At 41.3% G+C, this 26279-nt stretch overlaps 1 protein-coding gene across 1 annotated transcript in view; it reads left to right on the top strand.

Moving 5' to 3' along the window:
- Positions 1 to 26279, top strand: part of NELL1 (neural EGFL like 1) — a 997636-nt gene that overhangs the window by 503721 nt on the left and 467636 nt on the right. The gene's annotated exons all lie outside the window — the stretch shown is intronic.

The following is a 26279-nucleotide window of genomic DNA, read 5'->3' as shown; positions in this document are numbered from 1 at the left end:
CCTGGTAATTTTTCAATGAACAAAGTCATGGGAAATGTAGCTGAAGTAGAAAATCTTCCTCCTTGATTGAGCACAGTAGTGAATTACACACTGATTATCCCCATATTTCCAGCACATAGTATGTGCTTGTTTTGGACATACTGTTCTTGTTTACTTTTGCCTATCTGGGATCATAGCTGGTGCAAGTTACTAATTATTTGCCTCTCAGTTGAGATAGGAGCTTCCCTGGTGGCTCAGTGGTAAAGAATTTGCCTGCAAAATTCAAGAGATGTGGGTTTGATCCCTGGGTCAGGAAGATCCCCTGGAGGAGGAGATGGCAACCCACTGCAGTATCCTTGCATGGAAAATCCCATGGACAGAGGAGCCTGGCGGGCTACAGTCAGTGGGGTTGTTAAGAGTTGGATAAGACTGAGCATCTAAAGCAGAAACAGCAAGAGGAGATACAGATATAAGAATAAAATCCCAGTCATGGATTAGTAGACTACTTTTACTTTAATAGGAAATGCTCTGTCAAATGCTTTAGAAGGCCAATCTTTCTAATAAAGATAAAAGACTACATTTATTGACATATTGAATAAGAAAAGTCAAAATAAGACTTGTACCTTTGGATATTTCAAAACCCACTTAAAAACTCTGATGCTTCTCTGTGAAACATTTGTCTTTTGATTTGTCCTGCATATTCTTTTTTTTTCTTCCCTTTATTTAAACAGATGTTGTTGTCCCCCTCCTCTCCCTCCAGAGGAAGTATGTAAAACTAGCACAGCAGGATCCCCAAATTCTAAGTCGTTAGGGCAGAGGTTCTCAACCCTCACCTTAGGTTAGAATCACTTAGGACATGAATTTTTAAAAGTTGATAACCTGAGATTTACCCCTTGGGGTTATGGTTTTCCTTTGGTCTAGAGTTGTGACTTGGCTTCAGTGTTTTTTGTTTTTCTAATGTCCAAGTGATTCTAACATGCAGTCAAGGTTGACAGCTCCTGCTTTTGTAGAGCACAGAGGGTTGGAGTTTGGAGAGGAAATGCGGGCGGGGGGAATCAACAAGGAAACTTGCCCTCTGAATTGTAGACTAGAAAAGGATTGCTTTGAATGGGTAGTGGGTGACTTGGTGGTTGAAGGTAATTCAAGCAGAGACTTGAGCAGTTTCTGAAGAGAAGGGCTCTACCTCCAAGGCTGCCTTTTGGAATGTGAGATTCTGGAGAGAATGAGGCTGTGGGATGCTCTTCAAGTGGGCCTCATGGGTAGGATCTGAATCTTCAACTGTTTCCTGACTGTTGTGATACTGCAAAGAGCCCTTAAAGATAAACGGAACCATCTCCTTAAAGATAAACCGTCTCCTTAAAGATAAACCATCTCCATGGTGATGTTCATCTCCTGTGTGTTCCACAGGCCCAGGACCAGACTGATCTCTCTGCCAGTGTCAGGGTCACTTGGAATCTTCTAGAACCATGACACCACCAGCTGAAAGAAAAGAATCCTCAAAATGACTGAGACAACATTTCCACACCCACTAGCTCAGAAAAATAGGAGTTCACAACCATTAACTAAGTCAAAATGGAATTATAGCAAGCTACTTTATGTGCACATATGGATTTGCAATGGGACTTCTCTGCCCATCACATGTGAAAAACAGTCAACAAAAGGAGAAAACAGGAGAAATTAAGAGACCCCTCCAAATGGGGTTAATAGAGTGAATGTTTGATTTTCCACACCAATTTTAGTTTTCCACATGTGTCCTGGAGAAGCTAGAAACCAGATATTTATTAACAATCAGTTCAGTTCAGTCACTCAGTCGTGTCCGAATTTTTGCGACCCCATGAACTGCAGCGCTCCAGGCCACCCTGTCCATCACTAACTCCCGGAGTTCACTCAAACCCATGTCCATCGAGTCGGTGATGCCATCCAACCATACCCAAGTGGTAGTAAAGAATCTGCCTGCCAAATAGAAGAGGGTTTGATCCCTGGGTCAGGAGATCCCCTGGAGAAGGAAATGGCAACCTACTCCAGTGTTCTTGCCTGGGAAATTCCATGGCCAGAGGAACTTGGCAGGCTACAGTCCATGGGGTCACAAAAGACTTAGTGACTCAATGACAACATGCATTTACATCACTGTTGAGGCCAGCCTTGAAGCCCTGGTCATATCCACATTTGAGCTGACACAACGGATGGACATTTCTGTTTAATAACCCGTCAAGCTCTCATATGTTCTTTGTTTCCATCTTAAAGACTTGGTAAATGCATATGTTTAGTTCTTCCCGTACTTTTTTAAGATATAGTGAAGTATCTTTGGATTATGTTTCCTTTATGTCAGATTATTGAAAATATACATTATTTGTTCTTGGGCCAAAATGAAAGCTCTAAGTTTTCATGGTTAAAATCTAGTGTATGAATTAATATATAAATTCTACTGATGTAACCTTTAACAGTGCCATTTTTAAAATTTTACTATGTAAATTGGAAAACCATTTAAGTTCTCTGCCTCCTTATCAGTATCCTCTGTGTATCTTCACAGAGTTGTTGAAAGATAGACAGTGTAAGTATATTGGTTCAGATTATTTTAGCTTAAATAATAAAAGCAAACAAGAAAAACCCAACTCTATTGGCTTAAATGATAAATTTATTCCCACAAAAAATAGTCCAAGACAGTGTTTCCAGAATTAGTATATTTAGCTTCCGTGACATCCTCAGTTTCCTAGATTGTTTCCAACTTTTACTTTGTTATTTTCATCCTGATACTTTGAAACTTGAGCTAGCTCTCTTCAAGGCTTCAGGATGGCTGAAACAACCCTACATGTCAGATCTTGACTTAACGATATCCCCAAAGATGATTTCCTTCCTAGAGTTCTTCGTTAAGACCAAGGATAACTTTGTCAAAAGTCCATCCCTAGCAGATCTCCTTGGCTGAAATATTTTAAAATACTGTTTTAATAAATTTTGCTTTATTGTTGTTCAGTCACTAAGACATGTCCAACTCTTTGTGACTCCATGGACTACAGCACACCAGGCTTCCCTGTCCTTTAACATCTTCCAGAGCTTGCTCAGACTCATGTCCATTGATTCGGTGATGCCATCCAACCATTTCATCCTCTGCTGCCCCCCTTCTCTTCCTGCCCTCAATCCTTCCAAGCATCAGGGTCTTTTCCAATGAGTTGCTCTTTGCATCAAGTTGCCAAAGTATTGGAGCTTCAGCATAAGTCCTTCCAGTGAATATTCAGGGTTGATTTCCTTTAAGATTGACTGGTTTAATCTCCTTGCTGTCCAAGGGACTCTCAAGAGTCTTCTCCACAAGAGTTTTCTCTTTCTCCCTGGTGGCTCAGATGGTAAAGAATATCCCTCTAATGTGGGAGACCCAGGTTTGATCCCTGGGTCGAGATCGCCTGGAGAAGGAAATGGCAATCCACTACACTATTCTTGCCTGGAGAATTCCATGGACATAGGAACCTGCTGGGCTACAGTCCATGATATTGTGAAGAGTCAGACATGATTGAAAAACTAACACTAAATTATGCATTAGAAAAAGCAAGTAGAAGTAACTTTAATCAAGATTTATCCCTGAGGTGTAGTGCAGGTCCACCTCAGGATAAATAAAGCCCAAGTATTCCTTTATAATACTTCAGTTTTATTGTCAAGGAAGGAGATAATATTTGTGCATATGTATAGATCCACAATTGTATAGGCAACTGACAGCATCTTTTAGAGTATATTGAAAGCCTTGAAAACTATTTCAGTCATAGAAGCAATTGAAATAAATGCAATTAGATGCTGCGGCTGCTGCTGCTAAGTCACTTCAGTCATGTCCGACTCTGTGCGACCCCATAGATGGCAGCCCACCAGGCTCCACCGTCCATGGGATTTTCCAGGCAAGAATACTGGAGAGGGGTGCCATTGCCTTCTCCAGCAATTAGATGCTAGTTCTGCTAAATTTATAGGGGCTTCCCTCATAGCTCAGTTGGTAGAGAATCTGCCTGCAATGCAGGAGACCTGCATTCGTTTTCTGGGTTGGGAGGATCCCCTGGAGAAGGAAATGGCAACCCACTCCAGTATTCTTTCCTGGAGAATCCCATGGGCAGAGGAGCCTGTCGGGTTACAGTCCATGGAGTCGCAAGAGTCAGACATGACTTAGTGACTAGACTGCCACCATACTACATTTGCCGTTTCCCTGGTGGCTCAGTGGTAAAGAACCTACCTACCACTGCAGGAGATGTGGTTTCGATCCTTGGGTTGGGAAGATCCCCTGAAGAAGGAAATGGCAACCCACTCTAGTATTCTTGCCTGGGATTCATGGACAGAGGAGCCTGGTGGGCCCTAGTCCTTGGGGTCGCCAAGAGTCAGACACGACTTAGCAACTGAACAAAACAACATACTTAGTTTATATGTATATCTCTGTGTAGATATATGGATAGATATTATATTTATTTATATATGTGTCATTTACACATTTTTGGAGATAGCTGAGGAGTCAGGCACCTTTTCATATGTTGCTATAACAATATACATTGATACAAACTTGCCTTAGGATAATTTGACAGTATGTATCAAAAGGGCTGGAAATATTTATTTATAGCAACTTATTCTAAAGATAAAATCAGTGTTATTTATGTGAGATTTTCATTGTGGCTATTTATTCTACTTATTATTTATAAAAAAAGAAAGTAGAAGGAGCCTAAATAGGAACTAATAAATGTTTGATTGAATAAATTCCATGTATTCATATATGACTTCAACAGATCTTAAAATAGTGTCTAGAAGACAATTCAGTGTCAATGGAAAATTCTTATTATGTAATATGAAATTCCAACCAGTATGTATAGTATTTTCCAATCAAAATAATAAATGCATAAAAATTGTATATGGATATACAGAAACAAAAGCAGGGAGTATTCCCCCAGGTAAGTATGTAATGTAACAGAGTATCTGTGAGTGGAAGTCTATATGTGATATCTTTTTACACTTTTTATACTTTACATGTCTTCCAATTTTTACATGAAATGGAATGAAATGCAGTGAATCTGTATTATGCTTTTAATATCAGAAACATGTTATTAAAATATTAGAAAATGGAAAACACTAGATAAAGATGACATCAAGTTTTTTCCTCCAAAATATTCAGTCATCTTACTAAATCAAATTTAAAAATGTTTTAGACTTGATTGTGCTAATGCTTTTCATCTGTAGTGACCTAGGTAAGGAGCCTGAAATAAAGGGATTAAAAGCAATGGATTTGCTGGGTAATTTGATTGGATATGGCATTTGAAGGACACTTGCAGTTATGATGTCATTTTCCTCCTATGTGGGTCATAGCAGGTGGGCTGATAGCCAGGTCCTACCTTTTGTATTTTTCGTTTTTTTCCCCTTTATTTATTTATTTTTTATTTTTTGCTTTACAATACTGTATTGGTTTTGCCATACATTGACATGAATCTGCCACAGGTGTACATGAGTTCCCAACCCTGAACCCCCCTCCCACCACCCTCCCCATATCATCTCTCTGGGTCATCCCAGTGCACCAGCCCCAAGCATACTGTATTGGTTTTGGAATTTAGAAAGATGGTGATGATAACCCTGTATGCGAGACAGCGTAAAAGACACAGATGTAAAGAACAGTCTTTTGGACTCTGTGGGAGAGGGAGAGGGTGGGATGATTTGGGAGAATGGTGCTGAAACATGTATACTATCATGTATTTTTCTTAAGCTCTTCTGTCAGGATTTCCAGATTCCAGGTAGTTGGTCCATTTTCTTCCTGCCTCACTCTGAATTGTGGCCAAGTCAAAGATAGATACTGAGAGAAAAATCCCAGGATTTCCATATAAAAATAATCATTGGCAACATAGAGAATCAGACAACATAGATTCTAGGTCTGTGCTTGACACCTGCTCACTGAATGAGTACCACTGTCTCACCATTTTCCTTTGGACATTGAAAGATCAGGCATTAACTAGCAGAATAGTTTTCAGTCAGAGGAATGGGATTACAAATAAGAATTCTTTTGGAGAGAGTTCAGCTCTCTTTTATTTTTTAGAAAGAGATAATCACACAAGCTACTAAGTTTCTAATTCTGTGATTCTTTCAGGTATGGTTCTTGACCCCTAGGAAATTATGAGCTCTTTGCAGGTGTGCATGCTCAGCTGTGTCTGACTGTTCATGACCCAATGGACTGGGGCCAGCAAAGCTCCTTTGTCCATGAGGTTTCCCAGGCAAGAATACTGGAGTGGATTGCCATTTCTTTCTCCAGGGGATCTTCCCAACCCAGGGATCAAACATGTGTCTCCTGCATTTGCAGGTGAATTTTTTTACCACTGAGTCACCTAGGAAGCCCAATTGATGGTCTCTTTGGGGGCATGCATTTAACATTTCAGGAGAATAATTTTATAGGGCATAGAGCTGAGTGCTAAATTGTGAGGTGTGGGTAATGCAGGATCACTGGCTCTGGGGAAAAAAAGGGGGAGTATAATTACTACATGGTAGACAATATGTTTTCCAATGGGAGTTGGTTTGGTTTTGATGTTCGGTGGGAGATGGCATAAGAGAATTAAGAAGAAATAGTAGGCATGGTGCCTTAGGCAAGGATCCATCTCCATTTATGTCATGGAGGTGACCTGGGTGGAAGTGGGAAAAACAGAAGGCTCTGAGTCAGACAAACCTGGGTTCCTTCTCCAACTTTAGGCATTATCAGTAGCATGAACTGAATCAACTTGAATCAACTTTGAATCAACTTTGGGGAAATGGACATACCTTTCTCTCAGACTCCTGTGAGAAGTAAATGAGATAATACTTCTAAAGTGGTTGGGAGAGAGCTAAGCACAGAGCAAATATTCAGTAACCGTTAGCTACTACTATCACTATTTCACGGGTCAGGACTCTTAACTTAGGATGCAAGAAGTTAGGGAATGGTTCATAGCTACAGACCTCAGGAAAGTGGAATAGGGCTTGATAGGAATGCCTTCTAACTTCAGAGACTCAGGTGCAACCTCCATCAGAGCTCTTTTACAGATGCCTTCTAAATCCTCATGCAATATAGACTTCTGAGGCTCAATAAACATCAACCACTATTAGAGTGACAGATAGAATCTGGGGCTTGGGGCCTAGAGAATCTTATGTATCCCACAGCTCTGCCCTTTATAAGCTTTGGGATCTCAGAGTGTTGCCTTCTGTGCCCTGTGACTCACGTTGTAACACCAAGAGAGAAGGTTGGGTTTTAAGGTTTAAACATGTGAAATAACCCCACCCAATAACTGATTTTGAGATGATGGTTAGTACTGAAGCCCTAAGACCTGATCAGCAAATCCCCTTCTCCTTACCAGGTGGCTCTCAAAGCATGTCCAGGGGCACCATGGCTCCTTGAAATATGTCTGGAGAGCTGCTTCTCTTTAGAAGCTCAGTCTCTGTAGACAGTGTCCAGATTCCCTGGGAACAGAAGCCTACAGACAGATGCTTTGGGCCGACGGGTTGAGAGGAGCAAAAAGTAGATTCACTATGGTTTATAATTAACGAGGAATACAATTCCTTGATTTTTTTTTAAAAAATAGCATCTCTGGAGTGATTCATTTGTAAGTTACTGTAGACCAGAGCTTTTGAGTCTGTTTTGAAAGATCCTTTGAAATATTTAAGTTCATTCCCTGAGTAAGGAAGTCCCCTAACCTGTGAGCACCTTTGGCATTTATCAGCTCTGCTGGCTGGCATCTGGCTAGTTCTTAGGGGCAGCCACAGGAGAAATTGCTATCAGGATAAAGATGGACAGTCAGAAGCTTGGTCTAGGTTGGACTCAAGGATGGGGTCTTTGATGGTTGAGAAACGTCCTTAGAGAGAATTTGTAGCATACAGAGAGATGTGTAAAGACAGCAGCAAGTTTAATAAAATTAATAAAAGATTATTTGTAATTATGATAATAATTATGGAATGAACAAATTCAGAGGAATAAGAAGAAATTAAAAACCATAATTTAAACCCATCTGAAATTTTCTATTCCTACATCTGTATTCTACATTGTGAAAATCACCATGCAGCTACCAGTTAAAATTTTAATTGCTTCTACTTATTTCATGAGCACTGTCTGACTTAGTGAAGTTACTTAAAAAACAGAGCTCTTCATGTCTGCAAAATATCCTCTTCTCCAGATGCACTATTACGGGCTTTGCTAAGATGCTTCAGTCATGTCTGACTCTTTGTGACCCTTATGGACCCTAGCCCACCAGGCTCCTCTGTCCATGGGATTCTCTAGGCAAGAATACTGGAGTGAGTTGCCCTGTGCCCTTCTCCAGGAGATCTTCCTATCCCAGGGACTGATCCCTCAATTCTTAAATCTTCTGCATGGACAGGCAGGTTCTTTACCACTGGCACCACCTGGGAAGCCTTTGTATCATTATAACTTTTGCCACATTGGAGAAGTATGGAGATCCACTTGCTACTCTGAATTCATAGAGGTCTATCATATGCATGGGTCTTTTCTTCCTCTATTACAGTGGATGGTGGTCATTGTTTTCGCCTGAGCTTGTATGAAGAATGAGTCACAGAGCAAAGCTCAAACCAGCCCCAAGCATGTAAATATACATGCTTAAGGGATCTTGCGGAGAAGGCAATGGCAACCCACTCCAGTACTCTTGCCTGGAAAATCCCATGGACGAAGGAGCCTGGTAGGCTGCAGTCCATGGGGTCGCTAAGAGTCAGGCACGACTGAGCGACTTCACTTTCACTTTTCACTTTCATGCATTGGAGAAGGAAATGGCAAACCACTCCAGTGTTCTTGCCTGGAGAATCCCAGGGACGGGGGAGCCTGGTGGGCTGCCATCTCTGGGGTCACACAGAGTCGGACATGATTGATGCGACTTAGCAGCAGCAACAAGGGATCATGCAGGGGGAAGGGATCAGTGATTCTCAAGTGTTATTTCTTAAAGGACATTTCCGGGAAAAAAAGGACCCTAAAGTACTGTGTAATGTTAGCACATATTTTGAAGGTATCAGGACCTTGCATAATTATTTTGCATTGAGAACACTTTGTAACCGCACAGAGGCATCCAGCAAGCTGCTACCTTGTTTATGAGATGTATTTTACATATTTATATAAGGTACCAGAAAATACCTTCAAATTATGCTCATTTGATTCTTAATTTGTATGAACTGTTGAGGAAATGTGTCTAGAGAGAGCTTGCTTTTCAATTCTCCAAAACCTTAGGATATTTTCTCGTTAAGAGAATTATTTTCTTCATGCCAAGTCCGTTTGACTTGGTTATATGAAAACTGTGGCACTGTCCAGAAACAGCATCCCTGCCTATTAATGTGAGAGGGGCATGCAGAGGCCGGTCCTGTCTGGCCAGAGAGGGTATGGTCTGCATGGCTGTAGACAGTGCAGCAGAGGGGATCAAATGAAGATATAGGCTGTCACACTTCTCTTAGCCTCAAGCACACCATCTTTTTTTAGAATAGGTTCAAGCAACTCACACCTTCAGAGCCAAGCCCACGAGGGAGGCCAGAGAATGATGCCCTCTCTCTATTTTTAGGATTTAGAAAACCAACAAGTTACAAAACAGCACTGACATGTAACTGTGCTTACCTCTCAAAACTGCTGGAGTTTTGTTTTTGCTCCAATGCTATGTGGACATGTTTAATTTTATCTCTTTTCTCATCTCATTTTTTCTCTTGACTCTATACTCTCAGGTGTGTTATTATAGTTATTTCATTTCATTTTTCTTTCCTATTCATATTTGCTTCATGAATATGTGTTATTATTTACCGCCGACCTGCACAAATGATGATTTTAATGAGGGATGGAAGGTCAAAAGTGACTTAAAAAAGAAATAAGTACTGGTGAGAATATAGAGAAATTTGGAAATCTTGTATACTGTCAGGGAGAATGTAAAATGGTGTGGCCAGTGTAGAAACCAGTTTGATAGTCTCTCAAGAAATTAAAAATAGATTTAAAAATCATCAGTTCAGTTCAGTCGCTCAGTCATGTCCGACTCTTTGTGACCCCATGAATCGCAGCACGCCAGGCCTCCCTGTCCATCACCAACTCCCGGAGTTCACTCAGACTCACGTCCAGGGAGTCGGTGATGCCATCCAGCCATCTCATCCTCTGTTGTCCCCTTCTCCTCCTCCCAGCATCAGAGTCTTTTCCAATGAGTCAACTCTTCGCATGAGGTAGCCAGAGTACTGGAGTTTCAGCTTTAGTATCATTCCTTCCAAAGAAATCCCAGGGTTGATCTCCTTCAGAGTGGACTGGTTGGATCTCCTTGCAGTCCAAGGGACTCTCAAGAGTCTTCTCCAATAACACATTTCAAAAGCATCAATTCTTCGGCGCTCAGCCTTCTTCACAGTCCAACTCTCACATCCATACAGGACCACAGGAAAAACCACAGCCTTGACTAGACGGACCTTATTCGGCAAAGTAATGTCTCTGCATTTGAATATGCTATCTAGGTTGGTCATAAAATCATAGGATCCAGCCATTCCACTTCTGAGTTTATACCCCAAATAATTGAAAGCAGGGTCTTGAAGGGATATTTGTGCATGTTTATAGTGAGTGGCATTAGTTACCTTAGCTAAAATGTGAAAGCAACCCGACTGTCCCTCAACGGATCAATGAATAAGGAAAATGAAGTCTATGCATCCAATGGGGTGCCATTCAGCCTTAAAAAGGAGGGACATTCTGACAGATACAAACATGGATGAACCATAGGGAATACTATACTAGGTGAAATAAGCCAGACTCAAAAAGACAAATATAAAATGATTCCACTGTATGTGGAATCTCGAGTTACAAAATTTATAGAGACAGAAAGTAAGGTGGTGGTTGTTACAGGCTGGGGAGTTATTGTTTAGTGGGTATTTAGGCTATTTTTACAAGATAAAAAGAGTTCTGAAGCTGGATAGTAGTGATTACACAAAAATGTGAATGTAATATTTAATACCCCTAAACTGTACACTTCAAATGGCTATAATGGCGAATTTTATGTTATATGTACTTTACTACAGTAAAAGAAGAGTTGGGAAAAAAATGCCACTGGAGACAGATCTCATCCTGTTACTAAGTCAACTCTAGAAATAACATTTGCCATGCTTTTCCTTGCTTCTTTAACATATTGGACACAAAATTCTGTTTTTGTCAATGATTTATTCAATCATTGTTTTAGTCATTAAACAGTTATTATTTGAGAAATCTCACTAACTCGATGGATGTAAGTTTGAGTGAACTCCGGGAGTTGGTGATGGACAAGGAGGCCTGGCATGCTGTGATTCATGGGGTCACAAAGAGTCGGACACGACTGACTGAACTGAGCGTCAGGTATCATTCTAGATGCTGTGATACATTAGCAAATAAAACAGAAAAAGCCTAGCTATCAGTGGAGCTTTCATTCTAGTTGGGTGGTGTGTGTGTGCCAAGTCACTTTAGTGTGTCCGACTGTGTGACCCAATGGACTGCAGCCCGCCAGGCTCCTCTGTCCATGGGATTCTCCAGGAAAGAATACTGAAGTGGGGTGCCATGCCCTCCTCCAGGGGATCTTCCCAACTCAGGGGTCGAACCCATATCTAACAAGGCAGGTAGTTTCTTTACCACTAGGGCGACCTGGGAAGCCTTAGTTGAGTGGAGTCAAACAATAAATGGGAACTATATAGAATGTCAGATGGTGGGAACTATGGGGAGAAATAAAGTGAGGGAAGGAGATGAGTGTGCAAGGTTGGGCAGTGGCGCAGTTTTATGTGGGGTGGTCTGGAAAGGGCTCACAGATAAGGGGCAAATAATCAAAGAGATGAGAGCGGTGAGGGGAGTAAGCCTCACTGATCGCTGCAATAAAAAAGATTCCACTCTGTGGAATCAATGGATGGGCAGAACAGTCATCTCCTCCATGACTCAGGGTGAGATAAGGAGGCGTGTTAAATCAGTTAACTCCCATTGGCTCTTCTCTACCCTCTGAGTGTCTCTAGTATTTTAAGTTGGAATGAAGTACATGGATGTCATGGCCATTATATGCTGCAGAGAATCCTTTCATAACCTCTGAGTCATGACTCTCTTCTCAAGACTTAAAGATGATAGAATTTGGGCCACTGGATAAAAGGGGAGTGACTGACTGTGTTTTTCCTTTAAGTAGAAGCCAAAGCTTTAATGGCCCTAGCCATTACTAGGACAATACCCTTTTAAAGGAACAGAGTTCATGAAGGGGCATTTGAACACAGCATGCAAGGAACTGAGTTCTCATGTCCCCTTACTGTTAACAAGATCTCCACATTTTATTCCACAGGATATATGTGGAAACTCTGGAGTCTGGGCCAGAAAATATCTCTAAGCAACCAGGGAGCTGAAAGAGCCTTGCTTTTTTTCTTTATTTTTACATCTGTGGTATTCCATTTCTCCTGCTGTTGGTAAACAATTCAGAAAAGAATGTTGCAGCCCTGACTTTTTAAAGCTGAGAACAAATATATTACATGATTGGTCCCTAAACAAGCACAGGGTTTTGAAAGAAGGTCAGTATTTTGTACTTGCTAGTTGGTGGCATGGTCTTTGGGGCTTTGCAATCATTTGGTTTTGTTCTTGTAGCTAGAGGAAAGGTAAAGACTATGTGTTTCAAATGCACAGAACTGATGTTGTCATATTGTCACGGTCCCCAAGTGTGCTGCTCAGCTACTTCAATCACTCAGTCGTGTCTGACTCTTTATGACCCCATGGACTGCAGCACTCCAGGCTTCCCTGTCCATCACTGACTCCTGGAGCTTGCTCAAGCTCATGACCATCGAGTCGCGGATGCCATCCAACCATCTCATCCTCTGCTGTCCCCTTCTCTTCCTGTCTTCAATCTTTCCCAGCATGAGAGGAGAGTCTTTTCTAATGAGTCGGATCTTCACATCAGATGGTCAAAGTATTGGAGCTTCAGCTTCAGCATCAGTCCTTCCAATGAATATTCAAGACTAATTTCCTTTAGGGTTGACTGATTTGATCTCCTTGCAATCCAATGGACTCTTAAGAGTCTTCTTCAACACCGCAGCTCAAAAGCATCAATTCTTTAGCACTCACCTTTCTTTATGATCCAGCTCTCACATCCATGCATGACTCCTGGAAAAACCATAGCTTTGACTAGATGGACCTTTGTCAGCAAAGTAATATCTCTGCTTTTTAATATGCTGTCTAGGTCGGTCATAGCTTTTCCTCTAAGGAACAAGTGTCTTTTAATTTCATGGCTGCAGTCACCATCTGAAGTGATTTTGGAGCCCAAGAAAATAAAGTCTGTCATTGTTTCCATTGTTTCCCCATTTCTTTGCCATGAAGTGAGGGGACCAGATGCCATGATCTTAGTTTTCTGAATGTTGAGCTTTAAGCCAACTTTTTCACTCTCCTCTTTCACTTTCATCAAGAGGCTCAATAGTTTTTCTTCGCTTTCTGTCTTAAAGTGGTGTCATCTGCATATCTGAGGTTATTGATATTTCTCCCAGCAATCTTGATTCCAGCTTGTGCTTCATCCAGCCTGGCATTTCACATGATGTATTTGGCGTGTTAGTTAAATAAGCAGGGTGACAATAGACAGCCTTGACATACTCCTTTCCCAATTTGGAACCAGTCTGTTGTTCCATGTCTGGTTCTAACTGTTGCTTCTTGACCTGCATACAGATTCCTTAGGAGGCAGGTAAAGTGGTCTGGCATTCCAATCTCTTTAAGAACTTTCTACAGTTTGTTGTGATCCACACAGTCAAAGGCTTTGGCTTAGTCCATAAAGCAGAAATAGATGTTTTTCTGGACCTCTCTTGCCTTTTATATGATCCAATAAATGTTGGTAATTTGCTCTCTGGTTCCTATGCTTTTTCTAAATCCAGCTTGAACATCTGGAAGTTCTCAGTTCATGTACTGTTGAAGCCTCACTTGGAGAATTTTGAGCATTACTTTGGTAGTTTGTGAGATGAATGCAATTGTATGGTAGTTTGAGCATTCTTTGGCATTGCCTTTCTTTGGGATTGGAATGAAAACTGACATTTTGCAGTCCTGTGGTCACTGCTGAATTTTCCAAATATGCTGGTGTATTGAGTGCAGCACTTTCACAGCATCATCTTTCAGGATTTGAAATAGCTCTACTGGAGTTCCATCACCTCCACTAGCTTTGTTCATAGTGATGCTTTCTAAGGCCCACTTGACTTCACATTCCAGGATGTCTGGCTCTAGGTGAGTGATCATAACATCGTGGTTTTCTGGGTTGTGAAGATCTTTTTTGTATAGTTCTTCTGGGTATTCTTTCCACCTCTTCTTAATATCTTCTGCTTCTGTTAGGTCCATACCATTTCTGTCCTTTATTGTGCCCATCTTAGCATGAAATGTTCCCTTGGTATCTCTAATTTTTGAAGAGATCTCTAGTCTTTCCCATTGCATTGTTTTCCTCTATTTCTTTGCATTGATCACTGAGGAAGACTTTTTAAATCTCTCCTTGCTATTCTTTGGAACCCTGAATTATAATAGGTATATCTTTCCTTTTCTTCTTTGCTTTTGCTTCTCTTCTTTTCATAGTTGTTTGTAAAGCTTCCTCAGTCAACGATTTTGCCTTTTTGCATTTCTTTTTATTGGGGATGGTCTTGATCACTGCCTCCTGTACAATGTCACAAACCTCCATCCATATTCTTCGTGCACTCTGTCTATCAGATAAAATCCCTTTAATCTCTTTGTCACTTCCACTGTATAGTTGTAAGGGATTTGATTTAGGTCATAACTCAATGGTCTAGTGGTTTTCCCTACTTTCTTCAATTTAAATCTGAATTTCACAATAATAAGTTCATGATCTGAGCCACAGTCAGCTCCCGGTCTTGTTTTTGCTGACCGTGTAGAGCTTCTCCATCTTTGGCTGCAAAGAATATAATCAATCTGATTTCAGTATTGACCATCTGGTGACATCCATGTGTAGAGTCTGCTCTTGTGTTGCTGGAAGAGTGTGTTTGCTATGACCAGTGCATTCTCTTGGCAAAACTCTGTTAGCCTTTGCTCTACTTCATTCTGTACTCCAAGGCCAAATTTGCCCATTACTCCAGGAATTTCTTGATGTCCTACTTTTGCATTCCAGTCCCCTATAACAAAAAGGACATCTTTTTTGAGTCTTCGTTCTGGAAGGTGTTATATGTCTTCCTAGAACCCTTAGGCTTCTTCAGCATTACTGGTCAGGGCATAGACTTGGATTACTGTGATACTGAATGGTTTGGCTTGGAAATGAACAGAGATCATTCTGTTGTTTTTGAGATTGTGTCCAAGTACTGCATTTTGGACTCTTGTTAACTATGAGGGCTACTCCATTTCTTCTAAGGGATTCCTGCCCATAGTAGTAGATATAATGGTCATCTGAGTTAAGTTCACCCATTCCAGTCTGTTTTAGTTCACTGATTCCTAAAATGTCGATGTTCACTCTTGCCCTCTCTATTTGACCACTTCTAGTTTGCCTTGATTCATGGACCTAACATTCCAGGTTCCTAGGCAATATTGCTCTTTACAGCATCAGACCTTGCCTCTATCACCAGTAACATCCACAACTGGGTATTGTTTTTGCTTTGGCTTTGTCTCTTCATTCTTTCTGGAGTTTGTTCTCCACTGATCACCAGTAGCATATTGGGCACCTACTGACCTGGGGAGTTCATTTTTCAGTGTCCTATCTTTTTGCCTTTTCATACTGTTTATGGGATTCTCAAGGCAAGAATACTGAAGTGGTTTGGCATTCCCTTCTTCAGTGAACCATGTGTTGTCAGAACTCTCCACCTTGACCCGTCTATCTTGCGTGTCCCTACATGGCATGGCTCATGGTTTCATTGAATTAGACAAATTTAGGAAGAATGTCCAGAAAGTTTTGAGGAGCTACATGTACAGGGCATATAAGTCTCCCAGAGTAGGTCAGCCATAATTAGGTAGTCAGGAACCATTATAAACTCCTGAACTGGGTATTTAGATGATCACTCCAGCAGTAGTATACCTGGGAAGAAGAGGGATTAAATGCTCAGAGACTAGTTCGTGGATTGCACAGTAAACTTGTTCATCAGAGCCTGGATGAAGCTGGTGGCCTTGGTGGCAGGTTGGATGAAGGAGATTAAAGGGAAGAAAATGATTTTAAAATTCTAGTGTTTGAACTTTGTGACAATAGAAAGATGGCATTTCCATGAATGGGAATGGCAATGTTGGAAAAAATGATTCATACTGGATTTGAACAGTATGGGTCACATTTGTTGTAACAACATGATATTTATTGAGGCATGTCTGGTCAGCAGGATTTATTAAAGCAAAACGGTGTTCAGTTCAGTTCAGTCGCTCAGTCGTGTCTGACTCTTTGTGACCCCATGTATTGCAGCACGCCAGGCCTCCCTGTCCATCACCAACTCCTGGAGTTCACTCAGACTTATGTCCATCAAGTCCGTGATGCCATCTAGTCATCTCATCCTCTGTCGTCCCCTTCTCCTCCTGCCCCCAATCCCTCCCAGCATCAGAGTCTTTTCCAATGAGTCAACTCTTCGCATGAGGTGGCCAAAGTACTGGAGTTTCAGCTTCAGCATCATTCCCTGCAAAGAAATTCCAGGTCTGATCTCCTTTAGAATGGACTGGTTGGATCTCCTTGCAGTCCAAGGGACTCTCAAGAGTCTTCTCCAACACCACAGTTCAAAAGCATCAATTCTTTGGTGCTCAGCTTTCTTCACAGTCCAACTCTCACATCCATACATGACCACTGGAAAAACACAGCCTTGACTAGACAGACCTTAGTCAGCAAAGTAATATCTCTGCTTTTGAATATGCTATCTAGGTTGGTCATAACTTTTCTTCAAGGAGTCTTTTAATTTCATGGCTGCAGTCACCATCTGCAGTGATTTTGGAGCCCCCCAAAATAAAGTCTGACACTGTTTCCACTGTTTCCCCATCTATTTCCCATGAAGTGGTGGGACTGGATGCCATGATCTTCGTTTTCTGAATGTTGAGCTTTAAGCCAACTTTTTCACTCTTCTCTTTCACTTTTAGTTCCTCTTCACTTTCTGCCATAAGAGTGGTGTCATCTGCATATCTGAGGTTATTGATATTTCTCCCAGCAATCTTGATTCCAGCTTGTGTTTCTTCCAGCCCAGCGTTTCTCATGATGTACTCTGCATAGAAGTTACATAAGCAGGGTGACAATATACAGCCTTGACTAAATCAGGATTCAGGAGTGGCCAGTGAAAACTCACAGATGATGATGACAATGACTGTAACTTCTACTATTGCTTAGAGTCATATCATCATGTTTTGATCATCTCTTCATGTCCATTTTCTTCAGTGTAGGTAATTGTGCACCAGGGCAACCGTGCAATTTAACCACAAGCTGAAGTGAAGCCATCTTCTTCACCAGTCAAGATCCAGTTATATCTCCAATTCTCCTTTATGGACAAAAATGTCCATTGCTCACCAGTAAAGAAGTAAAGACAAGGCAAGCTGACTGGGTCTATCTTTAGATATGTAATTCTACCTGCAATTAACACAGACCAATTAACACCTTGGACAGTAACTTGATTGGTATGTCCTACTTTTAGAAAGCTGAATGAGACATATAGAGGAAGGGAAGCAATGGAGATCTCCCTTATAAAGTACATTCACCTTATTCACCTTGTTGATAGAAATATCAAACTGGATTATATGTGAGAGTTAGGTATTTGGGATAGAGATGTGACTCATACCTGCTTACAGGTATGAGAACTGGTATGTAAGAAAGTATACAGAGAAAAGTGTGTAAGGCCAGGGACCTAGAGGAGAACCCCATACGAAGGCCTTTGGTTGTGAAGGGACACAGCAGTAAATGTGGCAGTAAAATTTAGCAATTATAAAATGGAAATAAAAGAATGAAAGTGTTGGTGGTTGGCAGTATTTCTGGAAGATCCTCCAGAGGCTGGGGGTTGGGGAGGGGGTTGGGTGGGAAGATAACAGAAAATTCCATTATATTTGACAAGAAGAAAGTCATTGGCAATCTTCCAAATAACAAAATCACTGCCGTCTCCAGTAACAGGATTTAAAAAGAGACGTTTTGATAGAAAGTTGGACAGTGATGATAATATGAAGGCTTTTGGCAGTCAAGTGGTTAGAAAGAATGGTAGAGAAAAGGGACAGCCAGGTCAAGGGAAAGATAGTGAGAGGAGACATATTGTAGGACATCCCTTACTTGTGGAATCTAAAAAGAAATGATACAAATGAACTTACTTCCAAAACAGAAAGGGGCTCACAGACTTAGAGACTGAACTTGTGGTTGCTGGGGGTGGGGAGTGGGGACACATTGGGGGAACAGAGTTAAGGAGCTTGGGATGGATATATACTCTCTACTATATTTAAAGTGTATAACCATCAAGGACCCACTGTCTTGCACTTGGAACTCTGATCAATCTTATGTGGCAGCCTGGATGAGAGCAGAGTTTGGGGGAAAATGGGTGTATGTATACATATGGATGAGTCCCTTCACTGTTGATCGGAAACTCTTGCAACATTGTTAATTGACTGTACCCCAGTGCAAAATAAAATGCTTAAAAAGTAAAGTGGAAATGATTTTCAAATAACAAAGACAAAGAAAGATACTTATCTGCCCCAAGTTGGCTTTTAGGATGAACAACATTTGCAGGTTATATGGGAGGAGGAGGTTGAAGATGCTTAAGAGACAGGCATCATTGTGGCCAGGCAGAGTATAGATAGAGGAGCTGGCTTCGTGGGAGAGCTTGGAAGCTGATGGTACAACTGGAAGGAGTTAGAAGACAGAGCCAGGGAGAGGGGTCTAGTATGATAGCCATGCTTGTGGAGATCAGTGCCTGGCTGTGCACTAAAACCATCCTGTCTTCAGTACACTTTCTGTAGCATACTTTCCATCCTCTCTATCACAGACCACAAAAACCAGTTCTACATTATATAAATAGAAATGGAAGGTTTCCCCCCCAGAGGGACGTTTGAAATATAGTATTCACTTTATTCTCTGTCACATTTGTCAGCATTTTATTTTGCGAAGGTGTTTTGCTGTGTGAGGTTGGAGGGAGCCTGATGGTGTGGTTAGAGCAACTAAATCTGAAATTGGAAGCTCTGCATGAGTGGCATTTAATTCTTATTCCCTCTGTGCTCTTGGGGCTATCTCATAATTGCTCTCTCAGTCTCCCCATCTGTAAAACTGGTATAAAAACCAGCCTTCTCCTCCCTAGGGCATTAAGAGGCTTAATAAGTTAATGTCTTGTAAATCACCAAAAAGATTCTAAATGCAAAGTGCTGTCATTACCCACCTACCAGATATGATGGCACTCAGAATGATATATTTATTACCTCGTGTTCATTTCCATGGTGATAGCCTGTGCATTTGTAAAGAGATTCTGCTTCTCTGCCAGAGCAAAAGCAGAGGCTTATCGTCTATTACCCAGAGACATATCATCAGGAGAGCTAAAAGTGAGTATACAGTTTGTTTTGACCTAAATGTTGTTTTGGGTGGAGAGCCTGTTGTGAAATTTTCTCTTGAAAACAAAAATCTGCCCCTTAGCTTGTTGCAAAAATATTAAAAATAAAATGAGATGTGAATGCTTCTTCAGACATGTTGAGTTTAGGATGTCACCATAGAAAATTTTAAATTCAACACCATGAATAGGCAGGCTTAATCTCAGTGAATGCTCAGCAATGTCAAAATCACATTCAAACAACAAAGTCTAAAATGTTATGTACTGTCATTAGGTAGGTATGATGGTCTCTGAAAACATGGCCAATGGAAGGGTCCTTTTTCTTGGCAATACATCAGCGCAAGGATGGTCTTTGTCAGGGCTCTTTGTGTGGTCTTAGGTCAGGGCTCTTCAATCACTATGCATCATATTCTAGGTAGTATTTGACGGTGTTTCAGTTGACTAATGATAATATGGTCAACCACTGTCCTTACTGGATTAATTATGTAAAAATAATAGAGGTCATAAATACTGAGGGTTTGTAATTCTAAAGGAGTTTTAGTGAATTATCTCCTTTAGGTGGTGTGAGGATGTTGTTTTTTAGTTGCTAAGTTATGTCTGACTCTTTTGTGACCCCATGGACTGCAGCCTGCCCAGCTCCTCTGTCTGTGAGATTTTCACTGCAAAATCCCTGGGAGAGGGTAGCCATTTCCTTCTCCAGGGGATCAGCCCAACTCGGGGATTGAACCTGTGTCTACTGCATTGGCAGGCAGGTTCTTTACCACTGAACACCCTGAGAAGCCCAGGGTGGGGATATCACTTATTGAATCTGAAAAGAACTAGTCCATCATACCTCCACCCTTTAAAATACTGTCTTAAGATAGGGGACAGGACCTTCTTTCAGTTCAGTCACTCAGTCATGTCTGACTCTTTGTGACCCCATGAACCGCAGCATGCCAGGCCTCCCTATCCATCACCAACTCCTGAAATTTACCCAAACTCATGTCCATTGAGTTGGTGATGCCATCCAACTATCTCATCCTCTGTCATACCCTTCTCCTCCCTCCTTCAATTTTTCCCAGCATCAGGGTCTTTTCCAATGAGTCAGCTATTTGCATCAGGTGGCCCAAGTATTGGAGTTTCAGCTTCAACATCAGTCCTTCCAGACCTTCTTTAGGAAGTAATAGATTGGTTTCATACATTTTCTTAGCTGCTATTTTCCAAATGTGCCCTCATGGCCGATGAGGTGTGACCTGGTACTATCAATTCAGTCCCCATCTGGATTTAGGGCCTTTCCTCTTTCCTCTGCCTGGAATGTGCTTCCCTCTGACATCTTCCTCGTTCACTCCTTCACTTACTTCAGGCCTCTTCCCAAAATCTTTATCTCCGTAAAGTTCCCTGGGCTACTTTCAGAAATTTCAGACCCTGTTGGTGTTTCCTTTTCCCCTTCTCCATTGTACTTTTCCTCCTCAGTATGCATCACTATCCACCACGCTATACATTTCACTCAGTTACCTTCTTTATGGTCTGGTTCTCCCACCAGAATATAAGCTCCATTAGGTTAGGATTCTTATCAGTTTATCTCTGTGCTGTATACTGGCAGCTAAGAAAGTGTCTGGCATATAGGAGGTACTTGATAAATATTTGATATGTTGTAAGTGAGCAATAACTGTGACCATTGAGTAGTCTATGTGCTGTGGTAGATAGTAAAGATGTATTCAGTTGTAAGTGGTAACAAAAAGTCCAGCTCAAAGTAGACTAAGCCATAGGAGGGAATTGCTGATTCATACTCATAGAAGTCCAGGGTCAAGCAGTTTGAGGGGCTGGTTTGACACAGCAACACAGGGATGCCATCAAAGACCTGGTTCCTTTCCTTTTCTTGGCCTTCTCTCTGCTCTGACTTCTCTGATTTCAACTTCTTGGTCACCATCCTGGGATCTCATTATCTCATCATGATTCCAAGATGGGCCAATAGCACACTTTCTTTTACGTCTGAAGAGACAGACAGAGGGTTGTCTCCAAGAAACTCCCTCAGAAGTGCTAGGAAGCCTTTTTTCCAGAAGCCCCCAGCTCACATGTCTGCTCTTGCACCGAACGCTGGCCAGCGATATGGTGATTAGCTTAGCTTTAGTCACAGGCTCATCTCAAGAGCCTAGGTTGCACTTGGGGTTCCCCAAAACTCCTTGTGTGCATGTGTTTGTGTGTGATATGGTACCTCAGTGAAAATCAGGATACTGTTGAGAGTCAAGCAAATGGATAGAGAGGGAAAACTACAAAGCCTTTGGAAAAAGACAAAACCACTTATTTCACAAAGTCTAGGTCTTTTGGAGGAATTAAGTATGGAATTGGACTCATGAGCTACATGCTATGAAGTGGGAACACGGATGTGAAGGTTTAATGAAACCACATATCTAAAATATTGGGAATGTTTAGACACATTGGGGTTTAATATTTGATGTTCAAGTTGCTTTTATTGTTATTTCAATACTCAGAAGTATTAGGAAGAGTATTAGGGTAGTTATCTCTTCTGACCACCATCAGCTTTGGACCAGGATTTAGCCACAGTGCTGAAAGTCTACAGTTAATTAATCCTAAGGCAGAGTACATCATGAGAAATGCTGGGCTGGAAGAAACACAAGCTGGAATCAAGATTGCTGGGAGAAATATCAATAACCTCAGATATACAGATGACACCACCCTTATGGCAGAAAGTGAAGAGGAACTAAAGAGCCTCTTGATGAAAGTGAAAGAGGAGAGTGAAAAAGTTGGCTTAAAGCTCAACATTCAGAAAATGAAGATCATGGCATCCGGTCCCATCACTTCATGGGAAACAGATGGGGAAACAGTTGAAACAGTGTCAGACTTTATTTTCTTGGGCTCCAAAATCACTGCAGATGGTGATTGCAGCCATGAAATTAAAAGATGCTTACTCCTTGGAAGGAAAGTTATGACCAACCTAGATAGCATATTCAAAAGCAGAGACATTACTTTGCCGACTAAGGTCTGCCTAGTCAAGGCTATGGTTTTTCCTGTGGTCATGTGTGGATGTGAGAGTTGGACTGTGAAGAAGGCTGAGGGCCGAAGAATTGATGCTTTTGAACTGTGGTGTTGGAGAAGACTCTTGAGAGTCCCTTGGACCACAAGGAGATCCAACCAGTCCACTCTGAAGGAGATCATACCTGGGTGTTCTTTGGAAGGAATGATGCTAAAGCTGAAACTCCAGTACTTTGGCCACCTCATGCGAAGAGTTGACTCATTGGAAAAGACTCTGATGCTGGGAGGGATTAGGGGCAGGAGGAGAAGGGGACAACAGAGGATGCGATGGCTGGATGGCATCACTGACTCGACGGACGTAAGTCTGAGTGAACTCCAGGAGTTGGTGATGGACAGGGAGGCCTGGCGTGCTGCAATTCATGGGTCACAGAGTCGGACACAACTGAGTGACTGAACTGAAGGTTAACCCCAGCTCCTAAAGCTGTCATATGGTAAAATGTATCCAGTTATTTTTTCCTGTTTAGATCATTTTTATAAAAAGAAAGGAAATTTTAAATTGTTTAGATTAATATTTATAGTAAATCACCAGCTCTTTAGTGAAACCATTCCTATATAATTCTGTAAGTACTGCATTGGAGACTTTCAAGTTCAAAGGGAGATTAGTGATCATAGAGCTATCCTTCTTATTATAAGAATGAAAAACTGAGGCCCAGAGAAGTTAACTTATTCCAAGGTTACACCAGTGACCTAGATCTTCAGACTCTGATTAAGTTTTTTTCAGATTATGCATCAGAATTTTCTGTTATTGATATTGGAGAAAATACATGAATAGCTATATTTTTTTATAGACCCTGCAAAGTAGTCTACCTACATCCCAAGAGAGAAGGAAAGTAAGTGCTTTGGAAGATTTAGTTTTCACAGATGAAAAATGGTCAATTGATTGTTTTGAGAAATTGGAGACTAAATTTTATTTCATCTTGTGCCCACATGCACTTCCATTGCAGGCGCACATAATGCATTTACAGAGAAAAATCTTGCTTGATTAAACTAACTGATCTTGAAAATCCAATTTGAGATCTCAAAGCTCAAAAGATATAAAAATCTCACTAGAAAAATTTTAATCCTTGATATTCAGTTAATTGTCCCTTCAGGACACAGTCTGAAGCTACTTCTGCCCTCCCTCTCAAACTGTAGACTTTCTCTCTGCATGCATTGAGAGCTGGAGGGTTTCTTCTGGACGCACTTACCATTGAGTTGGCTTTCCCTGGGGGTGTTTTATCCTTGTGTTTCATTGTGTGACCTTGGGTGAGCCAGTTAACCTCTTTGTGCCTCAGATAATAAAAACCAGCCCCTCCCTACTGCATAGAGATGTGGTAAAGACAAATTATGCTTCAGTGCATTTTGAATAAGAAATCTGTGAAGATAAATGGATAGTAGTGTTTGAACCTCATAAATCCAAGTAGAAATGATAAGGGAGGTGATAAAAAAACAGAACAGTAGGTTAGAGCAGAGGGCAAATTCACAGCCTCTAGCAGTGCAGAAGCCAGTGGTATCCACACCATTTCCTGTTTCCTTCTCTCTCTCTTTGTTTCTGTAACTCTCCTGTCAGTTTTTAATATAGCCATGGCTCAAAGGTTAAATATTCTGAAGCCAGATTCCAGTCCTGTTTCTCTTTTCCGTCCTTTCAAATGCTGCCAGCTGAGACTATCTGCTGGTCAGCAGAAGATGTCGTGTTAGGATGAGTCTTCCCATTCCTCTCAATAAAAATGCATTGAGTGATGATGGACTATAGATGATAGACAGTGGTTTGCCTCAACAGCCATTCAACCCCCACAAAAGGTCTTTCTCTTTTATGTTGGCTGGTATGCTAGGATCTACATGTCCCAAATTCCCTTATTGTCAGGGTTCCAAGCATGACCAAGTGTGATTGAGGGTTGCTCAAACAGATGAATTCTTGGAGGCTTTGATTACGAACTAAACTGCTGGTTTAAATTATGGCAGAGGCAGGGGTGTCAGCTTCCAGCTTTTCCTGAAGCCTTTCTGATTTGACACCTTCCTCATCCTGGCAGAGCTGAAGTGGTTCTGGAATGGTGGCAGCTCTCTTATTCTATAGCCTCCTCATTGCAGCAGAGGCAGCAGTTACAATTCTGGAGTGTGCTTTGAGGAATTGTTTTTGGAAGTTCAGCCTGGAGTCTGTTTCATCAGCCTTTCCCTTGCATCATGTCTTTCCCACCTTTAATTGGATACAGTGAAGGAGCTCGGATGCTGCAGACCCTGGAACCAGCATATCATTTGCTCTTGGACTGCCTGCCTCTGAATCGTTTTAAATGGGAGAGAAATAAGCTTCAGTATTTAAGCCTTCAAAATCAAGTCACTGCTTTTTGTTTTTGAAGCCTAATCCTAACTGATATGTAGGCCCCATGGCAAAGGAACACAGTCTGACATAAATAAAACCGTCTCTAGCATCTTAGTTAACTGTGGTTCCTTTTGGGTCCTGAGTTGTATGTAAGTAAAATAAGGTTGAGAAATAGACCAATGAACAAATATTTTCAAAAGGACACCTTGAGTGGGATGCAGGCTGAACTGGAGAGTCTGGGTAAGGATTTATAGAATGGCTTGTAGGCATGTGTTTCTACATCAGACTCCCTCTTTATGTCCTTACCAGCTGTCGTCTTGAATCTGTATTTGGCCATTAAGGCCCAGAGTTGAAGATTATTTTGCCCCAGCTCACTGGAGCTTGAGGACAATTTTGAATAAACGTTGTATAGCAGGGAAAATTTTTTATTATCTTAAGAGCTGGCCAGAGAATTCCTCTTAGAGAAGGATTTTTGCTTAGAAAAATATTTCAATGAACTGAATAAGTGGAATTGAGGGAAAAGGATGAATAGTAGTAGACCATGGAAGTAAGCAACAATTTGGAGTTGATGGAAAACGAGAAAGGAGACTGGAGGGGAGATAATAGCCAGTGATATGATGGGACGTTGGGACATGATGTGGGGTGAATGGCTAGCAGAAAATCCACACTGGTAGCCTGGCCAGAGGACTTGTAAGACCAAGAGTATCTCATGTTGATGTGTTAAGTTTTTCACTGAGTTCTACATTCCTCCTCTTAAAAGGCAAAGAAATATATCTGATTTTACAAACATATATTCTGAGTGCTTTTCCTTTTCCATTGTTTCCTTCTTTTAAGAACTAAAGGAGGACCTGAATTTAACATCTAAGTTTATTTCATAAGAAACAAAAATGACAACCTCAGACAGTAAAACTATCCATAGGCTTAGTGAATTCATTCAAATTGTGTGCCTCAATCCCACTCTGCTGGGATTTACATAATCTAGCATAAGTTTTGGACTTCTGTGGCTGTATAGAGAGGTGTAGACCAGTCGAGGTGGACACTGGGGTTGAGGAGTCCCAAGCTACAGTTAATTGATGCTTCTTTCCAAAGAATTCTCTTGTTTCTAGACAGGTTGTTTGCTATACAGTCACAAGGAGACTGAAATAGCCATCACTCTTTCAACATAAAGCAGAAGATGAATGTTGGAAAGATAAAAAATTATGATGCTCTGTGACCAGCTGAAAGTCTGTGTCTAAACCAGTGTAAGGACAGAGAGCAGGGAGCTGGACCATGGGGTCACCAGTAGTAGAAACTGGGAAAAAGGAAGGTAAATAAGGAATAGACTCAGAAAAGCAGGAAAGGGGAAAGCATCATGTCTCGATTGAAGGGAAGAAAGTGCATCACATCTCAAAATGGCATCTGAGTACAAGTGAGAATGGGAGGGATGGTGAGAGCTGGGAAGCATTACTGGTTCACTGGGAGTTTAAGAAATAGGGATTCTATAAGGAAGATACAGCAGTATAGTTGTTTTTTATGATCCAACCTTTCAGTTTTAGTAATTAGCAGCACATGGGCAAGTTTAATTCAACTCTTTCCC

This window comes from Budorcas taxicolor, chromosome 25 (genome assembly GCF_023091745.1).
Source record: "Budorcas taxicolor isolate Tak-1 chromosome 25, Takin1.1, whole genome shotgun sequence".
Classification (NCBI taxonomy): Eukaryota; Metazoa; Chordata; class Mammalia; order Artiodactyla; family Bovidae; genus Budorcas; species Budorcas taxicolor.
The sequence above is the reverse complement of the archived record's forward strand: the minus strand, read 5'-3'. Positions and strand labels throughout refer to the sequence as shown.